The sequence below is a fragment of the Sardina pilchardus genome, chromosome 2 (genome assembly GCF_963854185.1).
Source record: "Sardina pilchardus chromosome 2, fSarPil1.1, whole genome shotgun sequence".
Taxonomy (NCBI): domain Eukaryota; kingdom Metazoa; phylum Chordata; class Actinopteri; order Clupeiformes; family Clupeidae; genus Sardina; species Sardina pilchardus.
The window spans coordinates 46,663,443-46,675,942 of NC_084995.1; the positions used below are offsets into that span (position 1 = coordinate 46,663,443).

The 12,500-nt window shown below is 50.7% G+C and overlaps 1 protein-coding gene across 2 annotated transcripts in view; it reads right to left on the reverse strand.

The window, feature by feature from the left end:
* Window positions 1-12,500, reverse strand: part of efr3a (EFR3 homolog A (S. cerevisiae)) — a 72,903-nt gene that overhangs the window by 50,755 nt on the left and 9,648 nt on the right. The window lies entirely within an intron of this gene.

Consider the following 12,500-nt stretch of genomic DNA (forward strand, 5'->3'; position numbering starts at 1 on the left):
CCATCCTACACACACACACACACACACACACACACACACACCGCGTAGAACGTCAACTTCTCCATATCCGCCTTGACCAGTCCATCCTACACACACACACACACACACACACACACACACACCGCGTAGAACGTCAACTTCTCCATATCCGCCTTGACCAGTCCATCCTACACACACACACACACACACACACACACACACACACACACACACACCGCGTAGAACGTCAACTTCTCCATATCCGCCTTGACCAGTCCATCCTACACACACACACACACACACACCGCATAGAACGTCAACTTCTCCATATCCGCCTTGACCAGTCCATCCTACACACACACACACACACACACACACCGCGTAGAACGTCAACTTCTCCATATCCGCCTTGACCAGTCCATCCTACACACACACACACACACACACACACACACACCGCGTAGAACGTCAACTTCTCCATATCCGCCTTGACCAGTCCATCCTACACACACACACACACACACACACACACACACCGCGTAGAACGTCAACTTCTCCATATCCGCCTTGACCAGTCCATCCTACACACACACACACACACACACACACACACACACACACACCGCGTAGAACGTCAACTTCTCCATATCCGCCTTGACCAGTCCATCCTACACACACACACACACACACACACACACACACACACACACACACACACACACACACACACACACACACACACCGCGTAGAACGTCAACTTCTCCATATCCGCCTTGACCAGTCCATCCTACACACACACACACACACACACACACACACACCAAGTAGAACGTCAACTTCTCCATATCCGCCTTGACCAGTCCATCCTACACACACACACACACACACACACACACACACACACACACACACACCGCGTAGAACGTCAACTTCTCCATATCCGCCTTGACCAGTCCATCCTACACACACACACACACACACACACACACACACCGCGTAGAACGTCAACTTCTCCATATCCGCCTTGACCAGTCCATCCTACACACACACACACACACACACACACACACACACACCGCGTAGAACGTCAACTTCTCCATATCCGCCTTGACCAGTCCATCCTACACACACACACACACACACACACACACACACACACCGCGTAGAACGTCAACTTCTCCATATCCGCCTTGACCAGTCCATCCTACACACACACACACACACACACCGCGTAGAACGTCAACTTCTCCATATCCGCCTTGACCAGTCCATCCTACACACACACACACACACACACACACACACACACACACACACACACACACACACACCGCGTAGAACGTCAACTTCTCCATATCCGCCTTGACCAGTCCATCCTACACACACACACACACACACACCGCATAGAACGTCAACTTCTCCATATCCGCCTTGACCAGTCCATCCTACACACACACACACACACACACACACACACACCGCGTAGAACGTCAACTTCTCCATATCCGCCTTGACCAGTCCATCCTACACACACACACACACACACACACACACACCGCGTAGAACGTCAACTTCTCCATATCCGCCTTGACCAGTCCATCCTACACACACACACACACACACACACACACACACACACCGCGTAGAACGTCAACTTCTCCATATCCGCCTTGACCAGTCCATCCTACACACACACACACACACACACACACACACACACACACACACACACACCGCGTAGAACGTCAACTTCTCCATATCCGCCTTGACCAGTCCATCCTACACACACACACACACACACACACACACACACACACACACACACACACACACACACACCGCGTAGAACGTCAACTTCTCCATATCCGCCTTGACCAGTCCATCCTACACACACACACACACACACACACACACACACACCAAGTAGAACGTCAACTTCTCCATATCCGCCTTGACCAGTCCATCCTACACACACACACACACACACACACACACACACCGCGTAGAACGTCAACTTCTCCATATCCGCCTTGACCAGTCCATCCTACACACACACACACACACACACACACACACACACCGCGTAGAACGTCAACTTCTCCATATCCGCCTTGACCAGTCCATCCTACACACACACACACACACACACACACACACACACCGCGTAGAACGTCAACTTCTCCATATCCGCCTTGACCAGTCCATCCTACACACACACACACACACACACACACACACACACCGCGTAGAACGTCAACTTCTCCATATCCGCCTTGACCAGTCCATCCTACACACACACACACACACACACACACACACACACACACACACACCGCGTAGAACGTCAACTTCTCCATATCCGCCTTGACCAGTCCATCCTACACACACACACACACACACACCGCATAGAACGTCAACTTCTCCATATCCGCCTTGACCAGTCCATCCTACACACACACACACACACACACACACCGCGTAGAACGTCAACTTCTCCATATCCGCCTTGACCAGTCCATCCTACACACACACACACACACACACACACACACACCGCGTAGAACGTCAACTTCTCCATATCCGCCTTGACCAGTCCATCCTACACACACACACACACACACACACACACACACCGCGTAGAACGTCAACTTCTCCATATCCGCCTTGACCAGTCCATCCTACACACACACACACACACACACACACACACACACACACACCGCGTAGAACGTCAACTTCTCCATATCCGCCTTGACCAGTCCATCCTACACACACACACACACACACACACACACACACACACACACACACACACACACACACACACACACACACACCGCGTAGAACGTCAACTTCTCCATATCCGCCTTGACCAGTCCATCCTACACACACACACACACACACACACACACACACCAAGTAGAACGTCAACTTCTCCATATCCGCCTTGACCAGTCCATCCTACACACACACACACACACACACACACACACACACACACACACACACACCGCATAGAACGTCAACTTCTCCATATCCGCCTTGACCAGTCCATCCTACACACACACACACACACACACACACACACACACACACACACCGTGTAGAACGTCAACTTCTCCATATCCGCCTTGACCAGTCCATCCTACACACACACACACACACACACCGCGTAGAACGTCAACTTCTCCATATCCGCCTTGACCAGTCCATCCTACACACACACACACACACACACACACACACACACACACACACACACACACACACACACACACACACACACACACACACACACACACACCGCGTAGAACGTCAACTTCTCCATATCCGCCTTGACCAGTCCATCCTACACACACACACACACACACACACACACACACACACACACACACACACACACACACACCGCGTAGAACGTCAACTTCTCCATATCCGCCTTGACCAGTCCATCCTACACACACACACACACACACACACACACCGCGTAGAACGTCAACTTCTCCATATCCGCCTTGACCAGTCCATCCTACACACACACACACACACACACACACACACACACACACACACACACACACACACACACACACCGCGTAGAACGTCAACTTCTCCATATCCGCCTTGACCAGTCCATCCTACACACACACACACACACACACACACACACACACACACACACCGCGTAGAACGTCAACTTCTCCATGTCCGCCTTGACCAGTCCATCCTACACACACACACACACACACACACACACACCGCGTAGAACGTCAACTTCTCCATATCCGCCTTGACCAGTCCATCCTACACACACACACACACACACACACACACACACACACACACCGCGTAGAACGTCAACTTCTCCATATCCGCCTTGACCAGTCCATCCTACACACACACACACACACACACACACACACCGCGTAGAACGTCAACTTCTCCATATCCGCCTTGACCAGTCCATCCTACACACACACACACACACACACACACACACACACACACACCGCGTAGAACGTCAACTTCTCCATATCCGCCTTGACCAGTCCATCCTACACACACACACACACACCGCGTAGAACGTCAACTTCTCCATATCCGCCTTGACCAGTCCATCCTACACACACACACACACACACACACACACACACCGCATAGAACGTCAACTTCTCCATATCCGCCTTGACCAGTCCATCCTACACACACACACACACACACACACACACACACACACACACACACACCGCGTAGAACGTCAACTTCTCCATATCCGCCTTGACCAGTCCATCCTACACACACACACACACACACACACACACACACACACACACACACACCGCGTAGAACGTCAACTTCTCCATATCCGCCTTGACCAGTCCATCCTACACACACACACACACACACACACACACACACACACACACACACACACCGCGTAGAACGTCAACTTCTCCATATCCGCCTTGACCAGTCCATCCTACACACACACACACACACACACACACACACACACACACACACACACACACACCGCGTAGAACGTCAACTTCTCCATATCCGCCTTGACCAGTCCATCCTACACACACACACACACACACACACACACACACACACACACACACACCGCGTAGAACGTCAACTTCTCCATGTCCGCCTTGACCAGTCCATCCTACACACACACACACACACACACACACACACACCGCGTAGAACGTCAACTTCTCCATATCCGCCTTGACCAGTCCATCCTACACACACACACACACACACACACACACACACACACACACACACCGCGTAGAACGTCAACTTCTCCATATCCGCCTTGACCAGTCCATCCTACACACACACACACACACACACACACACACCGCGTAGAACGTCAACTTCTCCATATCCGCCTTGACCAGTCCATCCTACACACACACACACACACACACACACACACACACACACACCGCGTAGAACGTCAACTTCTCCATATCCGCCTTGACCAGTCCATCCTACACACACACACACACACCGCGTAGAACGTCAACTTCTCCATATCCGCCTTGACCAGTCCATCCTACACACACACACACACACACACACACACACACCGCATAGAACGTCAACTTCTCCATATCCGCCTTGACCAGTCCATCCTACACACACACACACACACACACACACACACACACACACACACACACACACACACCGCGTAGAACGTCAACTTCTCCATATCCGCCTTGACCAGTCCATCCTACACACACACACACACACACACACACACACACACACACACACACACACCGCGTAGAACGTCAACTTCTCCATATCCGCCTTGACCAGTCCATCCTACACACACACACACACACACACACACACACACACACACACACACACACCGCGTAGAACGTCAACTTCTCCATATCCGCCTTGACCAGTCCATCCTACACACACACACACACACACACACACACACACACACACACACCGCGTAGAACGTCAACTTCTCCATATCCGCCTTGACCAGTCCATCTTACACACACACACACACACACACACACACACACACCGCGTAGAACGTCAACTTCTCCATATCCGCCTTGACCAGTCCATCCTACACACACACACACACACACACACACACACACACACACACACCGCGTAGAACGTCAACTTCTCCATATCCGCCTTGACCAGTCCATCCTACACACACACACACACACACACACACACACCGCGTAGAACGTCAACTTCTCCATATCCGCCTTGACCAGTCCATCCTACACACACACACACACACACACACACACACACACACACACACACCGCGTAGAACGTCAACTTCTCCATATCCGCCTTGACCAGTCCATCCTACACACACACACACACACCGCGTAGAACGTCAACTTCTCCATATCCGCCTTGACCAGTCCATCCTACACACACACACACACACACACACACACACACCGCATAGAACGTCAACTTCTCCATATCCGCCTTGACCAGTCCATCCTACACACACACACACACACACACACACACACACACACACACACACACACACACACACACACACACCGCGTAGAACGTCAACTTCTCCATATCCGCCTTGACCAGTCCATCCTACACACACACACACACACACACACACACACACACACACACACACACCGCGTAGAACGTCAACTTCTCCATATCCGCCTTGACCAGTCCATCCTACACACACACACACACACACACACACACACACACACACACACACACCGCGTAGAACGTCAACTTCTCCATATCCGCCTTGACCAGTCCATCCTACACACACACACACACACACACACACACCGCGTAGAACGTCAACTTCTCCATGTCCGCCTTGACCAGTCCATCCTACACACACACACACACACACACACACACACCGCGTAGAACGTCAACTTCTCCATATCCGCCTTGACCAGTCCATCCTACACACACACACACACACACACACACACACACACACACACCGCGTAGAACGTCAACTTCTCCATATCCGCCTTGACCAGTCCATCCTACACACACACACACACACACACACACACACCGCGTAGAACGTCAACTTCTCCATATCCGCCTTGACCAGTCCATCCTACACACACACACACACACACACACACACACACACACACACCGCGTAGAACGTCAACTTCTCCATATCCGCCTTGACCAGTCCATCCTACACACACACACACACACCGCGTAGAACGTCAACTTCTCCATATCCGCCTTGACCAGTCCATCCTACACACACACACACACACACACACACACACACCGCATAGAACGTCAACTTCTCCATATCCGCCTTGACCAGTCCATCCTACACACACACACACACACACACACACACACACACACACACACACACCGCGTAGAACGTCAACTTCTCCATATCCGCCTTGACCAGTCCATCCTACACACACACACACACACACACACACACACACACACACACACACACCGCGTAGAACGTCAACTTCTCCATATCCGCCTTGACCAGTCCATCCTACACACACACACACACACACACACACACACACACACACACACACACACCGCGTAGAACGTCAACTTCTCCATATCCGCCTTGACCAGTCCATCCTACACACACACACACACACACACACACACACACACACACACACACACACACACACCGCGTAGAACGTCAACTTCTCCATATCCGCCTTGACCAGTCCATCCTACACACACACACACACACACACACACACACACACACACACACACACCGCGTAGAACGTCAACTTCTCCATGTCCGCCTTGACCAGTCCATCCTACACACACACACACACACACACACACACACACCGCGTAGAACGTCAACTTCTCCATATCCGCCTTGACCAGTCCATCCTACACACACACACACACACACACACACACACACACACCGCGTAGAACGTCAACTTCTCCATATCCGCCTTGACCAGTCCATCCTACACACACACACACACACACACACACACACCGCGTAGAACGTCAACTTCTCCATATCCGCCTTGACCAGTCCATCCTACACACACACACACACACACACACACACACACACACACACCGCGTAGAACGTCAACTTCTCCATATCCGCCTTGACCAGTCCATCCTACACACACACACACACACCGCGTAGAACGTCAACTTCTCCATATCCGCCTTGACCAGTCCATCCTACACACACACACACACACACACACACACACACCGCATAGAACGTCAACTTCTCCATATCCGCCTTGACCAGTCCATCCTACACACACACACACACACACACACACACACACACACACACACACACACACACCGCGTAGAACGTCAACTTCTCCATATCCGCCTTGACCAGTCCATCCTACACACACACACACACACACACACACACACACACACACACACACACACCGCGTAGAACGTCAACTTCTCCATATCCGCCTTGACCAGTCCATCCTACACACACACACACACACACACACACACACACACACACACACACACACCGCGTAGAACGTCAACTTCTCCATATCCGCCTTGACCAGTCCATCCTACACACACACACACACACACACACACACACACACACACACACCGCGTAGAACGTCAACTTCTCCATATCCGCCTTGACCAGTCCATCTTACACACACACACACACACACACACACACACACACCGCGTAGAACGTCAACTTCTCCATATCCGCCTTGACCAGTCCATCCTACACACACACACACACACACACACACACACACACACACACACCGCGTAGAACGTCAACTTCTCCATATCCGCCTTGACCAGTCCATCCTACACACACACACACACACACACACACACACCGCGTAGAACGTCAACTTCTCCATATCCGCCTTGACCAGTCCATCCTACACACACACACACACACACACACACACACACACACACACACACCGCGTAGAACGTCAACTTCTCCATATCCGCCTTGACCAGTCCATCCTACACACACACACACACACCGCGTAGAACGTCAACTTCTCCATATCCGCCTTGACCAGTCCATCCTACACACACACACACACACACACACACACACACCGCATAGAACGTCAACTTCTCCATATCCGCCTTGACCAGTCCATCCTACACACACACACACACACACACACACACACACACACACACACACACACACACACACACACACACACCGCGTAGAACGTCAACTTCTCCATATCCGCCTTGACCAGTCCATCCTACACACACACACACACACACACACACACACACACACACACACACACCGCGTAGAACGTCAACTTCTCCATATCCGCCTTGACCAGTCCATCCTACACACACACACACACACACACACACACACACACACACACACACACCGCGTAGAACGTCAACTTCTCCATATCCGCCTTGACCAGTCCATCCTACACACACACACACACACACACACACACACACACACACACACACACACACACCGCGTAGAACGTCAACTTCTCCATATCCGCCTTGACCAGTCCATCTTACACACACACACACACACACACACACACACACACCGCGTAGAACGTCAACTTCTCCATATCCGCCTTGACCAGTCCATCCTACACACACACACACACACACACACACACACACCGCGTAGAACGTCAACTTCTCCATGTCCGCCTTGACCAGTCCATCCTACACACACACACACACACACACACACACACACACACACACACACACACACACACACACCGCGTAGAACGTCAACTTCTCCATATCCGCCTTGACCAGTCCATCCTACACACACACACACACACACACACACACACACACACACACACACACACCGCGTAGAACGTCAACTTCTCCATATCCGCCTTGACCAGTCCATCCTACACACACACACACACACACACACACACACACACACACACACCGCGTAGAACGTCAACTTCTCCATATCCGCCTTGACCAGTCCATCCTACACACACACACACACACACCGCGTAGAACGTCAACTTCTCCATATCCGCCTTGACCAGTCCATCCTACACACACACACACACACACACACACACACACACACACACACCGCGTAGAACGTCAACTTCTCCATATCCGCCTTGACCAGTCCATCCTACACACACACACACACACACACACACACACACACACCGCGTAGAACGTCAACTTCTCCATATCCGCCTTGACCAGTCCATCCTACACACACACACACACACACACACACACACACACACACACACACCGCGTAGAACGTCAACTTCTCCATATCCGCCTTGACCAGTCCATCCTACACACACACACACACACACACACACACACACACACACACACCGCGTAGAACGTCAACTTCTCCATATCCGCCTTGACCAGTCCATCCTACACACACACACACACACACCGCGTAGAACGTCAACTTCTCCATATCCGCCTTGACCAGTCCATCCTACACACACACACACACACACACACACACACACACACACACACACACACACACCGCGTAGAACGTCAACTTCTCCATATCCGCCTTGACCAATCCATCCTACACACACACACACACACACACACCGCGTAGAACGTCAACTTCTCCATATCCGCCTTGACCAGTCCATCCTACACACACACACACACACACACACACCGCGTAGAACGTCAACTTCTCCATATCCGCCTTGACCAGTCCATCCTACACACACACACACACACACACACCGCGTAGAACGTCAACTTCTCCATATCCGCCTTGACCAGTCCATCCTACACACACACACACACACACCGCGTAGAACGTCAACTTCTCCATATCCGCCTTGACCAGTCCATCTTACACACACACACACACACACACACACACACACACCGCGTAGAACGTCAACTTCTCCATATCCGCCTTGACCAGTCCATCCTACACACACACACACACACACACACCGCGTAGAACGTCAACTTCTCCATATCCGCCTTGACCAGTCCATCCTACACACACACACACACACACCGCGTAGAACGTCAACTTCTCCATATCCGCCTTGACCAGTCCATCCTACACACACACACACACACACACACACACACACACCGCGTAGAACGTCAACTTCTCCATATCCGCCTTGACCAGTCCATCCTACACACACACACACACACACACACACACACCGCGTAGAACGTCAACTTCTCCATATCCGCCTTGACCAGTCCATCCTACACACACACACACACACACACATACCGCGTAGAACGTCAACTTCTCCATATCCGCCTTGACCAGTCCATCCTACACACACACACACACACACACACACACACACACACACCGCGTAGAACGTCAACTTCTCCATATCCGCCTTGACCAGTCCATCCTACACACACACACACACACACACACCGCGTAGAACGTCAACTTCTCCATATCCGCCTTGACCAGTCCATCCTACACACACACACACACACACACACACACACCGCGTAGAACGTCAACTTCTCCATATCCGCCTTGACCAGTCCATCCTACACACACACACACACACACACATACCGCGTAGAACGTCAACTTCTCCATATCCGCCTTGACCAGTCCATCCTACACACACACACACACACACACACACACACACACACCGCGTAGAACGTCAACTTCTCCATATCCGCCTTGACCAGTCCATCCTACACACACACACACACACACACACCACGTGGAACGTCAACTTCTCCATATCCGCCTTGACCAGTCCATCCTACACACACACACAAACAGTACTGCATCTTGTCGACTTAAGTCGACCGTGGCGCCTAGAGGGTTAAGAATCAACATCTTGGCATCATGTACACCAACATTGACATGAATTTAATCAAGGAAGAGTCTAGGTCTAGGAAGACGTGGCCAAAACACTGATCATGTCCACAACGCACACAATCTCAATTACCTCACTTCCTGTGAGCGTGGCTGATGGCATGTTTACATAAAAATTGTTTGCCTACCAAATAAGTTGTGTGTTGCTGCAACTATATGCCAACCATACATCGCAGTGACATGCGGAGGTGCTATGGAGCTCCTTGGCCTATCCCTGTGTGTTCAATGCACCAATATGTGGGTGTGCTTTTCCCAGGGGAAGCGGAGGTGCTATGGAGCTCCTTGGCCTATCCCTGTGTATTCAATGTACCAATACGTGTGTGTGCTATGGAGCTCCTTGGCCTATCCCTGTGTATTCAATGCACCAATATGTGTGTGTGTTTTTCCCATGAGAAGTGCCTCTTTTGGCATCACAATTCATCAGATTTGAATGTGCTCAAAATCCCAATTAGCTGTTAGGAGTGGCAAAGACTTTGATTTTGGGGGTTCTCTGTATGTCCATTTTATTGTATTTTATGCATTTCAACTATGCCAAGATAAACTATGCTGTTATTTAACTATGCCAAGGTCAACAATGCCAAGGTCAACTATGCCGTTATTCAACTATGCCAAGGTCAATTATGGCAAGGTCAACTATGCCGTTATTCAACTATGCCAAGGTCAATTATGGCAAGGTCAACTATGCCGTTATTCAACTATGCCAAGGTCAATTATGGCAAGGTCAACTATGCCATTATTCAACTATGCCAAGGTCAATTATGGCAAGGTCAACTATGCCATTATTCAACTATGCCAAGGTCAATTATGGCAAGGTCAACTATGCCGTTACTCAACTATGCCAAGGTCAACTATGCCGTTACTCAACTATGCCAAGGTCAACTATGCCATTATTCAACTATGCCAAGGTCAACTATGCCTTTATTCAACTATGCCGTTATTCAACTATGCCAAGGTCAATTATGGCAAGGTCAACTATGCCGTTACTCAACTATGCCAAGGTCAATTATGGCAAGGTCAACTATGCCGTTATTCAACTATGCCAAGGTCAATTATGGCAAGGTCAACTATGCCATTATTCAACTATGCCAAGGTCAATTATGGCAAGGTCAACTATGCCATT